This window comes from Pomacea canaliculata, linkage group LG2, assembly GCF_003073045.1.
Source record: "Pomacea canaliculata isolate SZHN2017 linkage group LG2, ASM307304v1, whole genome shotgun sequence".
Lineage (NCBI taxonomy): Eukaryota > Metazoa > Mollusca > Gastropoda > Architaenioglossa > Ampullariidae > Pomacea > Pomacea canaliculata.
Window position 1 is genome coordinate 43,337,904 of NC_037591.1, and position 14,662 is coordinate 43,352,565.

General features: G+C 48.6%; 1 protein-coding gene across 3 annotated transcripts in view; it reads left to right on the forward strand.

Moving 5' to 3' along the window:
• Positions 1-255: 255 nt before the first annotated feature.
• Positions 256-14,662, forward strand: part of LOC112557143 (sonic hedgehog protein A-like) — a 103,770-nt gene continuing 89,363 nt past the window's right edge. For 2 of the 3 annotated variants that reach the window (XM_025226798.1, XM_025226800.1), the window contains exon 1: positions 256-1,961. The gene's annotated coding sequence lies outside the window, so the exon portion shown is untranslated. Of the gene's footprint in view, positions 1,962-12,469; positions 12,604-14,662 lie in introns of those variants that run through there. The other variant, XM_025226799.1, reaches the window with a different exon arrangement.

A 14,662-nucleotide genomic window follows, 5' to 3' on the forward strand; every position in this document is an offset into this window, starting at 1 on the left:
CTGCTACAACAGTCTGTGAGCACAAACACATTTCAGGAGGCAGAGATGATGTAAGGAACTGATGAGGATGGTTCTCAGTTGGTGCTGACCAAAGATGTGAGGCAGTGTGATGTCACCCACTTCCTGCCATCGTCTGGGCTGACAACAGTGACGTATGAAGGCTACTTTCAGTTTTATAATGTAGAATTTCTCCTATAAAATGTAACTGTTGTCATGCTACAACTACCAAATGTAACGTACTGTCTCACGACTCATCGTGCAAGTGGATCAACCTACTTTGTGTGGACATTGCTTTCGTTCTCGTGTTCACAAAAAGAAGAGAGAGTCCCTCCATGGTGAAAAGTCTGGCATTGACAGGGGAATTGCAGACAACTGCATGGAATAAATAAGGGAATCTCAGACAACTGCATGCTCACTCAATCAGCAGTCATCGATCTATTTTTTCCCAACTCCAATTTTCTGTGGACGTAACATCGATTTTACGCTGAACTTTGCCCTCGGCGATGACGACTGTTCAGAGGAGGATGTAAAGTCAGTGTGACTGTGGACACTACACGAGGACAGTCTGTGCTCGTCATGCCGCCCCCTTAAGACATGCTGCTTCATGTATTTTCTGTCAGAAATCCGTCTTAAAACAAAAAGTGCATCTAACCTTTCACTGGAAATCAGCGGAAACAATTAAAATGGCTTCCGCGTGTCGCTATTTCCACCAATCAGCATTCTTGTTTCTGTAATTCCTACCACCGAGTGTTCCAGAGAGGAAGAACACCAGACCCACACCCAGCCTGCGATCGTCCACCCGACCCTCGTGAGGTGGCGAACAGTGCGCGTGCACAGTCCGTGTGATTGGTCCTGACCGCCCATGTCCCACCCAGCCACCGCCTCCTCGCCTGACGTTGGCTGTCGGCGATGTTGTCGTCGTGCTGTGGCGTGCACCACAACGTCGTCTGGCCAGTGCGTGCACCTCAGCATGGAGGCACTGAAGGAGAACCCCGGACGCTGAGATCTTGGTCCCCCCTCCGGTTCCACCCCTTCCCCGAAACCTTTCCCGAGTGAGTGTTTCCTCCGGGTGGAGAACCCGCAAACCACCGGGTGGCTGGACAAGGCTGGGAGTCGCCAAGGGTGAAGGCCCAGCGGGTGGGGTGTGATCCTTATCGGCTACTCCAGGGGCCTCGTCTGGCACGCCAACCCGCCACTAACGGCGCTAAAACAATTAAGGACAGCAGGCCACGAGGCTCGGGGTGCACAGGTCCCTCCCCTGGGGGACGACCAATGCAGACTCGCTACCCACGTGCAGGTCATAGGCTGGCTTGTTGACGTACAAGATTTGAAAAGCCATCGGGATGTGAACCTGAGAATGCGCCATAAATCAGACTGTCGCTGGTGGAGCTTACGCACGCGGGCGGTTAGTTAAAGCGACACAAGATTAAAGAACATCAGGTGAGGAGCCACCTCATTGTGTGTATCAGTGCCGAGCTCCGGGTGGACCCCAGCCACCAACAGTCTACGTGTCAGGGTTGGACCTGGGTGGCTTTGCCGGGTGTCCCTGGGAGTGCCTGTTCGCCATCAGCGGGTAGCACGCTTGTAAACTAAAAACAACATCTACTTTGAAGCGGGTGGGAGGGAGCCGGAGGGCACGCGTGTGATTGACAGGAAGCGTTGGGGGCGAGGAACCTGCTGTTTGTCCTCCTGCTTCACGACACAAGCTTGTGGGCGACTGGCGACACCCGGTCACTGAGCAGACACAGGTGAGTGGCTGGAACAAGCAGCATCCACAGGCTGCAGGCCACGTGTCGGTGAGTGCAGTCCAGTCCACGGATCCTCCGCAAAGCTCGGGAGGACAGCCTGGGGTTTGTCTCCTCCTCACACGGGGCTGGCGCTGGGGCTGTGTTGTTGTGTTTGTGTCGACTCGGTCGTTAGTACGGATTATCGTTGTCACCCGTCAACCTACCGACACACAAGTAAGTTTTTTTTTCTTTTAAATTTATGTTTTTCTCTTTTCTCTCTGCTTCCGCCTCGCGGTTATTTGCAAGTCTGATCAGCTCATATCGCTGTAGCAGCCAGTGGTATGGAAATCTGTTTTGACGGGCATTTCTCCTCCACTTCTGCGCTCTCTCTCTCCTTCTCTCTCTCTCACACACACACAAATAAACACACATATATACATATATTAATTTTAGAATGTTTTCTTTTTTTCTTTCTGTCTCATTCGGTCTCAATCGCTCGCTCAATTTTCCTCAACTTCTTTCCGCACTCACTGTCCTCCCCATTCTCCTAGTCAGTTCTCATGAAATTTTATTTATTTATTTTTCATTTTACACGCTCTTAAAACTCCTGGTTTGTTTTTAGTTTCCTTTGCAATGGTTATTTTGTTGCACAGCCTAACTGTTTTTTTAAATATCACCAAAAACACAAAAACTGCAGTTCAATCCCTCGCCGCGCACTCAACAAGAAATCAGACGAACTGCTGAAAAGAGAAATCATTTTGTCACAAGGATAAAAAGCAGTTTTTCTACAAAAATCTTGTGAAATCAATAAATGTATCCACCATTGTGGCCAGGATGTGGCCCGTTATTTGCGGTAAAACACTGGAATTAGATTGCCGGCCAAAACCTACAAAGCCTTCGCCCTCGTGTAGTCTTAGCCAGCCTCCCACAGGTTCCTGCAAATCTTTGGCCAGAAAATCGTAGATGCCATCTCGTCCCCGCTTTTCTTTTTCGTTCTTTTTTCCTTTTTTTTTTTTTTTTTTTTTTTTTTGCGATTTTAATCTATTTCTCTGTAGGGGTGAGTGGTGCGTGCGAGGAGGTCGTACTTTACGGGTGTCCCCACCCACCCACCTCTAAAAACAAAGCAACAATCATAAATCAAATGAGTTTATTTTTCAATATTTTATTTATTTTATACTCATACTAATTTTTGTCGTTGTTGTTGCTTAAGCAGCCGGAACATTTCTTGAAAAATTATTTGTTCGCTTGCATTACATTTAAAAAAAATATAATTCGAATTCTTTCGGGGTGAGGGGGGTGGGGGTGGTTGAAAAGGCAAACAGCAGTAAAAGCACGATGGCTAGTTGCTGCCCCTGTGGTTGGACAATACACTCGGGGTAGATGGTAGATGGTAGATGGTAGATGGTAGATGGTAGATGGTAGATGTAGACATTTGTCATGTCTAGCGCAGACCTCCGGACTACAACATCAAACAAGACCAGTTTCCTAGGTAACACTGTTTGTTGCTTACCTGTAGCCATGGCGACTGCTGTCACCTGATGTCCCGCCATGAGTGATGTTCAAGGGAACAATTTAAAATTAGAGTTCAAATTAAAAAAAAAAATGTTTTATAATGCATTTCACAACATTGACTTCGCATAATTGCAGACTTTTACAACCTTCTATTACAAAGTAGATAAAACACTGCAGTACTGTACACCTGTATACCAATCAGGCAAACCAATCAAGTTTACCTGTACTTCTGTATGGCGGACTGAAAGCTACATCATCAAACAACATTCTCAGAATTGTCCAGACACCCGGCATGTCGCCAAACTTAATTCGTGCAAAATTCTTGATCCAGAATAAAATACAGACAATGCCCACTTCAGAGCAAAGGACAGTTTCACGGCAACAAAAATACAGTTGTTAGAGTACATCACACTGTCACAACATTGTGAATCACACAATTCACAAATCATGGCAAAGGTCAGGTGTAGGCCAACATGTGTGAAGACACCCGTATACAGCAGCAAACGAGAATATTGCGAGGAACATACAACATTGTGACTAATCACACTGTGTGATTGTGTGATGTACTTCACGTGATGTAATGCAGTGACGTGTGCAGACTTGTAACCCTCTGTAACACTGTTACATTGTAAAATGGTGAGAAGACAGCCAGTCTATCACACACACACCGCACACACACACACACATACACACAAGATGCGGGTCGACAGACTGACAGACACACGTGTCACTGTATTGTGTTGACCACTTTGCCTGCCCTCATCACCTGTTGTTTGTGCTGCACTCATCGCCGTTATTGTTGACGACATCGTCACATCGCCCTGCATCGGGCCGCGACTGGTTGGGGCGGGGCGGGGCGAGGATGGGCGAGGCGGGGCGAGGCGGGGCGAGCGGATTAGAGATATTAGCGGGAGGTCCTACAGAAGTCTGCGCTCTACACTTCTACTTTCTATTATTAATGAACTGCTCAATGAAATACCTTTCATTGACTAGTCAAGATACCCCACGTACCCAGCATTGCACCGATCGTGTTGTCTGATGTCAGTCACAAATGTTGCCCACGTTGTCTGGCAGGACACCACGCCTACTTGTCTAGGGTCCACCCACGTGGTACCACCTACACTTCGCTGGGCGGAGCAAGAGGCGGGGCTACCAGCTGTTAATTGCCCAACTAATAATATGTTTAAAGACGATAACATTCAATTGCTAAGTGACAATTAATGAGAAAATAGAAGAATCGGCTCGGTCTATCCCCCTGTCAAGAAGAAAGATGTTTTTCCCTTTATTACTTTTTTCCCTACTTTGATGTGAGAGAGAGAGAAGGGGGTCGAGTTAGTGTGTGAGAGGGCGCTAGTTGTTGTTGAAGCATTGGTCCATTATGTTTCAGCCGTTGTTCATAAACCGTCAAAAAATGGTTGTATGTGGGTGAGATGAAATCAGTCACATACAAGACGTGCAGCAGTTTACATTGAATTACGTGAATTTTACGTGCTGCTTGACATGACGTACACTCCCTCACTTTGAAGTCTTTGTATCTTTTTGTTACAACCATCTCTCTCTCTCTCACACACATACACAATGTATATAATTATATATATGATCATTTTCTTCAGATATATCTGTGATCGCTCTTCTGTATTTGTGTATAAATATACATGAGTAAAATCATTTTCTACAGATACTGTGATCGAGCCTTAATATGTATTTATATACATGAGTAAAATCATTTTCTACAGATATTTCTGATGGTGGTTATCCTCTACAGAGATATAAGATTGCGAGAATCATCTACGGATATATTGATAACCGTTATTTACAGAGATATATATTTATATCGTGTGTACCCACTACACATGTCTTGTTCATTTCCACACACCTCCGCTCTGTGCGGGGGATGTGCAGGGGTCAAGTCGCGAGTTCTGTTCTCTTGCACTCAGAATTTCATGCAGCTGACCCCACGCCGGACAGTCAGGTCTGTAGAGTATTTGCTAGCATTGTCTCACCAGTGAACACCTGCAGCACTCAGGTATATTATATATGCACCACAAATATAAAATAGCTGGTGCTGGTGTTGATACAGTGTGAATTATAAGCCATAAATATCTGTTATGTTATGTGCGATCACATAAATAATTGCAACTATTGTTTGCAGAGACATTATGATAATAACAACATCCGTTGAATGTGAAAATATTATGTGCGATAATCACTAAATGAACACCATTGATAAAATGACAATGTTAATGTTAACTCTCTTCCAAGATAAAAATCGTTAATTATCTTCACGTGCAAAACATAATTATTAGCCATGCTTCCAAGGTAAAGTAAAATTGCTGATTAGCTTCACATGCTTGCAAGAAGCTCGCGCTGTATTCAAGTTGCCCTCAAGAGTTCATGCTACGCTCATTCACCTGCCAGGTAGAGTACCCCATGGAAGCTGTCGCCTACCCTACCATCCCCTACAAATAGAAGACGAGGGGGACTCCAAATATTCATCTCTTGACCACGTGATAAACGATTAGACTGATCCTCCAGTAATCGCTGTCGGGGGAAGGGGTGTAGGGGTGGGGAGGAAAACAACTGGGAAATGGCAGCGACTGGAGCCGCCAGTTTGGTCTGTCAGACGACAGTCATCGTCCTGCATGGAACCACCACCCCGCTCCTTTACATTCACAAGCTGGTCTCCCTCTGTCCACCCCTGCGTCTGTCCCCACCCGCAAACACCACCCCATCCCCGCCCCCTGAAGCAGGGCTTTAGTCAGAGTGTCGTGCCGGGTCACGTGGTCCAGCCAGAGAAGCTCGTGTCGTGTGACTGTTGCAAGGTGTCCTGAGGCTTGGTCTTCTGTTCCCTGCATGAGATTCACGGGAGGCCCTGGGGAACTCGTTCTTCAATGCGTGGATCCTTCTGGCTGCACCCGGGCCTCCCACCCACGGTAACACAGGCGCGGTACCTTGAAGGGTTTCTTACATAAAACTCAAGCAAATGTTGATGAACAGTTCTGCAGACAGGGAGGACTCGATGGAGGTCCACTGCCTTGTGAGAGACAACTCCATTTAGTTGTGAGTGGTGCTGCGCTCCTGGAGGTCGTGTAGAGAGAGTCGATGACCTGAACTACGCTCTCCTCGTGCTGAGCGTTCGCATCACGTGACACACATCTCGTGCACGATGTTTCAAATGTCTTTTCTGAGTCGATGAAGTTGCAGTACATGCCTGCTGTATGCTGTATTGTATTGTATTGTTATCAGGAAACATTTGAGGGTTTGATTGACTGAGCTTCAGCCTGTTCCTGCTCCTTGTTTGTCCCTCAAACTTGTTATTCACCTAATGTACGTTTATGTTGTTATGACAACAGCTGACAGAGATACTGAGACCTGCCGTTGCCTTAGCCGACCCCATACGACCCGCGGGTCACACGTGATCAGACATGTGACCACTTTTCACGTGCTGTTGTTGCAGCTCATGGGTGAGTTGCTTCCCCTCGTGGCACCGGTGTGCTGAGTGCACGCTGCACGTGTGGCTTTGTTTAGTTTTTCAGTTTTATAACTAGCTGACTATCGCCACAGCACACTGCTCACTGTCCCTGGACTCCGTGGTGCCCGGTCGCTGCTCAACTGATGTAAGACGTTCCTTGTGCGTCCATTACCCAATTACCCAATTACCCTCCTTTCTCACCTCATACACAGGATTGTACACGTATAAAGACTCTTGGGCATCCCTGGAAACAGCACTGGCTCTTTGACCTCAAAGCAGACGATCTGCAATGATTCATTCGTCACCACCGCGAGACTAGTCGTGACGTGTTGCGCCACCACCGCGAGACTAGTCGTGACGTGTTGCGCCACCACCGCGAGAGAAAGACTGAGACACGGTCCTGTGTTATATCATATACATTGTGTAATTATTCTCGTTCAACCGCTCGGGGATGGCGAGGGTCGGATGGCTGTAGGTGTGGTGCACTGGGTCACCCCCAGGAGACTTTAGGAGATCCTGCACGACAGGGTGAGACCCTGAGGGTGTGACAGTCTGCGACAAGCTGCTGACGACTGCGTGACAGGTCACACGATAACCCTGTCACGAGGCTCTTTCTCGTCGCCCCGGACGCTATCTCCGTCAATCACAAAACGTCACGTTACGTGGTGACATTCATGCGGCCATCTTGTACAACATCGCCTGGCATTAACTCCCCTTGTTTCTCTTTTGTTTCTTTCTTATTTGTCTTATTTGTCATTTTCTGTGTCGAGACGAGGGGCCGACGGCAAGAATGGACGTTTTTATTATTTTTTTCTGGACACAATTCATCTCCGGATGTGTCCTCCCTGCAGACAAGGCCTCGAATTGTCAAAGAAAAGTTATGATTGATTCGTCAGTTCCGCACACGCCATGTTTTATTTGGCCGCTTGTCCTGTCTGCGAGGCATGTCAGAGTTTGAGAGTAATCTCCCCGTAACGGACACAGTTCACTGGATTGTGGATCACACCGGAAATGAGGCTTGTAGGTGTCAGGCGTGACGACTGAGTAGTACTCGGCCCACTGCTCACGTGCCTCTACCAGCCCGCCCCCTGCTCCTCCCTGTCGCCTGCTCCGCCACTGTCTGGCCTGTGCAGCATGCTAGCATCTTGCCAACATCTTGCCAACATCTTGCCAGTATCTGCCGCCTTCATCCGCGCCTGCAACTGCAGCACTGAAGCCTGTGGTCTGGACGATGTGAAGGGTGCATGCCAGGGGGTCAGATGCTGACCTCTGATGACGCAAGATGAGTTACTGGTTTGGGGACAGCAAGGGTGGGGGTGACTATAGGGTGTTGATGTCTGCTTTTCCAAGTAGTATGAGGCCTGCTGGGCAACGACTTGATCTTGACATTTTTCTCATCCGAGCCTGGGAATCACATGAAATACTGCTGTCGTCTGCATCCATGTGCTTGTGTGTTGTGTGTGTGTGTGTGTGTGTGTGTGTGTGTGTGTGTGTGTTGTGTGTGTGTGTGTGTGTGTGTGTGTGTGTGTGTGTGTGTGTGTGTGTGTGTGTGTGTGTGTGTGTGTGTGTGTGTGTGTGTGTGTGTGTGTGTACGTGTGTTTGTGTGTGCGCTAGCTCGCTGAGTATGCTGCTGATCCACTTTACTTACACAACCATACACTATCAGCGCTGAGTGGGAAGGCAGCGAGCGAGGTGGTTGGTCTGTCACTAAGTCCGCGACACCTGGCGGTTGATGACGAAGTGGTTGTCGCCGTCCGTCCCCCCAAGACGTGGTGGTGGAGGTCGCTGCTGGCCGACGCCCCCGTCACCACGTGGCCCGCTGTCCTTCAGCGACGTCGACGATGCGCCCGCGGCGATGTCATAAAGTCGTTAACGTGCGATGAGAACACGGATCGCTGGAGCGGCGACTGATGGTTACGGCCCTTGTTTATGGCGCTCGCCTCTTGTTTATCGGCGTCTTGCAGCCCCATCATGTCACGAATGGAAATCTGCTCCTTCCTTTGTGTGCCAGGGGCACTCGGTGCACCTTGCGTGTGTCTGCTCTGTGTACCTCCACTGCCTCCCTCTCTCTCTCTGTCTTTGTCCTTCTGGTCATTGCTTGGCATTCACTGCACCAGGGCAGGTCAAAGGGCATGCTGTAGCTTTTATCGTTCTAATCAAATCTTTACTTTCTCCCAGGAAACAGTTTAACCTTCTACTGTTACAGAGGTTGGTCGGCTGCTGAAGCGCGCGGACAGGACAGTTGTAAACATCTCGTCAAGTACTGAGGTCAAGGGTCACGTACAAACGCTGTGTGACTAGTGTGACGCATGTTCTGGCCGGAACCTACAGGTGTTTGTTTCTCCGAGGTTTCGCGAGACTTTCCGAGGTTTCGCGAGACTTTCCGGGTTTCGCGAGACTTTCCAGGGTTTCGCGAGACTGGCTTTAGGAAAGTAACGAGGACGCGAGGACTGACTGCTCGTGTTACTGCTCGTGCGTGGTGTGTGTGTGTGTGAGTGGAGGACAGCTACAGTACAAAGTGCAGAAGCTAAGAGTACAGTACAACTGTGTGCAGGGTACAGGAGACGGGGGGAGGGACAATTATCTGCGAGTCAACTGATCGTAAGGCAGGGAGGGGATGCAAAATGTCGGTTTGGAACAAGCAAGGAGGACAGACATCAGACACCCATGAGGAACTGCCGGCTTAGTTCCACCAAGACGAGAGGAACCAAGGCACGCACGCACGCACGCACACCACACGAGCGCGCAGCTGCAGGGAGGAGGTCAAGAGGGAGGGAGGACATGAGGAGAGAGAAGGGAGGGAGGGGAAGAGACACAAAAAGCGGGAGACAGAGACAGACCCACAGACCTACAGAGACAGCCACACTCACAGACACGCAGACCGATGCTGCATTGACGTATCCTACTATTTATTTTATTATTTATTGTGCTGTTGCCCTGTGCATCCTGTCTTTGTGTGTCAAAGTTCACACAGGATCATTTATGCGAAGTTTCCAGACTTTTTCTTGCTGGGCCGAGGCTGTGGGGTGGCCGTCGCCATCTTAGTCCCTTCATGTTAATCTTCCAGCGCCTTCACCAGCTTTGTTGTTTCAATGGATCGCACATAAAATATCGGTTTCCAGGGATGCTGGCGTGTTTTTAGCTGCTTTATGGCGAGGGCTCTGATACTGTGCTCACTGCTGGCGGGGTGGGCGCCGGGGGGTGTGCTGCACCAGTCTCAGGCTGAGTGCTTCCATTGATCCGTGACATATGATGCCGAGCCCGCCATGTTGATACCCGGCCACGCTGATAATCACAAACTATTATCAATATTATCAAGCAGGTCGAAAGCGTTCGTGAAATCTAGACGAGCGAAGCCTATAATTGAGCCTTGCTTGGCTGGTGCTGGTCACTAGAAGCATGGAGGCAAGAGCTATCAAGCAGCATCCCAGCAGGGGATACAGGAGTACATACAGGAGATAAATGAGTTACAGCAGATACAGGAGATAAATGAGTTACAGGAGATACAGTAGATACAGGAGATATAGGAGATAAATGAGTTACAGGAGGTGCAGGAGATGGTAACAAATTCAGTGTCAAGTGTAATGACATACTGTGTGTGGCAACTGTACAGTAATGGCAGAGTAATGACAGTGACTGTACAGTAATGACATACTGTATGGCAAGCAGCACGTGCTGGAGGCCACGTGGTCAGGTACCACAGACGTTGACCTCTCTGTTGACCTCAACGTTAAAATGACGTCAGGCTAAGAAATCCAACCAATGGAGGGAGGACAGTGTGACGTCAACATCACGAGCAACTGCTTTGTACCCTACAGGTGATTGTTTCTACTCTACACCCACTACAGAGCATCAACAAGCCGACATGTTAAACTCAAGATAGGTGTCCATAATGTTGCTCTGTCTATCAACCCTATTCTTCAAGAAGTTGACAGATTTTTCAAGATACCCGTATTTTAAAAGAGAGTTCCTTTTCAACAGTTATTGACTGCGAGTTTGCGCTTGTTGTTTCTCCCCGGGTATGTACCCGGCCTGCTGACTGGAGAAACAGGTTGAAGTCAGTGAAGGCGGATTGTACTCAAGCTGTAGCTAATCCTGTTTAGAAGAATGGAAAACAATTAGAGATTTCAACCCTCACACTTAGCATAGAACGGACCTCGCCTTCATTTCTTGAGGGTGGGGCCGGCCGCTTGCACGAGACGTGTGGCCGCTAGCAGGGTAGGTCTCCTATGTTGTGTGAGTCAACTGTCGGGTGGAAACACCATGTGAAGGCAGAAAGTCCTGTCCTCACCTCGCCAGGTACGTGTAGCGAGCACGGAGTGGGGTGGGGTGGGGAGTGGGGGAAGGGAGGCTGTCCAGGTGTGTGGAGTGTGCGGGGGCTCATCATATCTTGTCTTGGAGTGGTCCTCGAGGTGACGAGGCCGAGTGCCGTTTGCAGTCAGGCTGCTGACAACTTCAGGCGGACCCTCCACCATCGCTAAGTGCCTTCGCGGAGATTTCAACGATAACGATGTTTCCAAGCCAGGACTTTCTCTAGCCCCACACCACAACCCTCCCTTCACTTAGTCACAGAGACTTCATTCGCTCGCATCTACCCGTACCCGTAACACAAACAAACGGGTAGCGTTTAGCTCACATCCACACCCAGTTTTGTACCATTCGCAGTAACTTGATTGTAAGTTTTTAATTACCTAGACTATTTCACTATTTGTTTATTTGTGTAGAAACCGGAAGTTGTAAGAACACAAAAGCGTCCGTAGATCCACGTGTCCATCTGCTGCTCGTGCCCTCACGTGCGCCGCACACTCCTGGGGTAGCAGCTACTCTCGTGGTAGCACGCGGCGAAAGATAACTCTGTCGTGTGTTGACAACACCGGCACGCCACCTAGCGCCTGACTTGTTGTGACGGCAGGGGCACTTCCGGTTGATACACGTCACCTGATGACCACAGTGTTTGCGTAGCCTTATCTTCAGTTCATTGTCCGTTAGTCATTACGGACTTTGACCCCGGCATGCAAGTCTCGCGCTAGAAGCTGTCAGCGCGTGAGGACGTCGCCCACAAGTTGTAACAGTTGCGAGTTTGTAATGAAGGATATCTTTAGTTTGTTTTGTGAAAGTAGATGATAATCTCACCTGTGATTATCGCCTTAGCAATGAGTAGAAGTGAGGTTGTCAGAGTGGCCGTCCACATGCCAACAGGTGTAAACTAGTAATGGGCGACAAGTGCGAGCGCGGGTGGATTCGTGGTGAGGGTGTTTGGTGGGGTGGTGCGTTCTAACACGAGACATTGTTAAATGCAAAACTGAAAAAGTCTGAGACTGCAGACTGTTTGTTCTTCAAACTACCGGGTAGCCACATACAAGCTACTTGGGTAGCCACATATAAAGTATCTGGGTAGCCACATACAAACCTGGGTAGCCACATATAAACTACCTGGGTAGCCACACACAGAGGAGAGAGCCCCTCACACGAGAGCGCGTCCAGGTGAAATGCGAGACCTTGTTACCAAAGTACCCGAGCAGCACTGCAGCACGATAAACGACAGTGCACCCAAAGTCTTGCACGTGAAACATTTTTTGTGCAAGTAATTAAACAGCAAAGGGTATTAACTTCCAAACTGCAAAAGAAAGTCGCCGTACCTGTGTTTTGACGCACCTGAGTAACGACACGTGCTGACGGCTGAACAGGTGCACAAGAGACAGCCGTCGCCTGGTTTTAGTGCGAAGATATCCAGGTATTGGTGTGACGATAGGTGGCAGGTGAGTGTTTTGTGTTGTTGGTGTGTGTGATCGGCAGAAGCTAGCTGCCCGAGGTCCTCACCACATCCTGTGAGTGAGTCACCCACACCAGGAGCAAGACATTCTGTAGGTGTGCATCTGGACTGCTGTACAGGTAAGTCACCTGCTGTGTGTCCACCTGCTTTGCTGGACCCTCGGGTGGGTCTGGCCCTGCATGGCTGACACGAGTGTTTATAACTGCCTTCCGTTGGAGCTTTGGTGGGTTGGACTGAGTGTTGTGAGTGTTGTTGTTGGTTTTACGGCCAACACGATGCTGATTACAACAATCTTTGTAAGACAAGCAACAACCTTTGTGGCTGCTGCTGGGTACAATGGGTATTCTGGGTGTTTGTGTTTGTTATATTGTCTACTGGCTGATGGCAGTCAGCTTCGTGTCACATCTCACTCTTTAATCTTACTTTTCGCTTTGCGCGGCTCTGAATAATTCGGTCCACCCGATGGAAACATTATTTTAAATATTACCATGGTAAAAATGGGGAAGGGGTAGCATCATGAATTGGTATTGAATATTGTTTATTTTCCTTTTCATCTTTCATTTTCTCCACAAGCTGTAGTTTTATGCCAGACGCATTTTCACTCTTAAAGATTTGAACACCGGGACTCGCCCTAAGGAAGGTTCCTTTGATTGTTACTGTTGTTATGATACAAGTGGGAAGCAGTTATACTCGGTTCAGATCTCGACTCGGACAAGCTGTTCTTTCTCTCCGTGTGGCACTATTTTACAGGGTACCCTGCCCTGACACACCCTGAATGTTTGCCCTGCTTATACCCCTAATACCCCTTTCTGCTCCACCCGCTTCCCCTCGGACCCTCGGGGCTTGTGACTGGACAACTGCACAGCAGACAGACACCTGGCTTATCAGGCAATGTCCTCCACATGCCATGCTTTAGACACTGTGAACCACTTACATTTCATTGTCCTTACTGGCTCAAGTAAGTGTTGACCTTAATACTAAACTAATCCACACTTTGTGCTGAGTGCAGCTCTAGACAAGGAACGAATGAGAGAGAGAGACTGAGTGAGGGGAAGCTATTTAGAGACGGTTGACAGCTTTATTGCTAGAAATATAATAAAATAATAAAGTTGACACTGATGTTGGTGTTAGCACAGTGATGTCAGTGTTAGCACAGTGATGTCAGTGTTAGCCCATGTTAGCACAGTTCCTGTGGAAGCTCTGTGGCCTGGACTCAGTTTACAACTTGGTGTCCGACAGTAAATTTGTAAAGAGATGAGTGACATAAAAGAGAAATCGCTCAAAGTTGAAGAAAACAAAACAAGGGAAGACAACTCTGGCGACGAGGAGCGCGAGTTCTGGTTATTTATCTGCATTACGACTTGCCTCCCCTGGTGGTCCGCAGGCTGTCGCTGGTGTAGCCCGAGGGCGTGCTCCCGGCAGACAATGGCGAGGAGAGAATTTATTAGTTTTACAATTTTCCTCGGGACCCACGAGGCGGAAGGGGAGACGGATGTTGTCAACTGTCAATATTGAAGAATTTCACGATCCACACAACTCGTCCCTGGAGCTGATGACCGCAGTTGTCCGGACTCACTGCAGGACGGATTTGCCGCAGTTCGCCCCGCATTGCCCGCAGGAAAAGAGAAGAAGGAAGAGAAATGAGTTGATAAAGGCGGCAATAAATGTACGTGTCATTCGTTTCTTTATTTCTGCTTCTCTTCCACTACCAACAGAAGCGGGACACAGGAATGCAGCAGGTTTCTTTAAAGTATGTTGCGGCCTGAACAGTACTTCCTGTCGCGCTAATCCCCGCCATCCCTCACGCTGGTCACGTGACGTGCACCGTAGGACTAGCGGCCGCTGCTACAACATTGACTTGGGTGATGGCGACCCAGCCTCTGATGTCAGAGAAAGACTCAAGCTGATCGTCAGCATGGGTGAGATTCCCGAGATACCTTGCATGGCGACCGTATGGTGACTGATTTAAAGTGTGTTTACCATGGTGACCGAGAGAAATTATGTTCAGCATGGTGACCGAGACACCTCTCCTCTCTCTCTCCCCTGTCTCTTTCAGCCACGTGACACCAGAACGTTAATAAACACCAGTAGGTAGTTAACATTGTAATAAACACCAGCAGTTAGTTAATATTATGATAAACACCAGCAGGCAGTGAAGCAGTTAGATAACACTGTAAT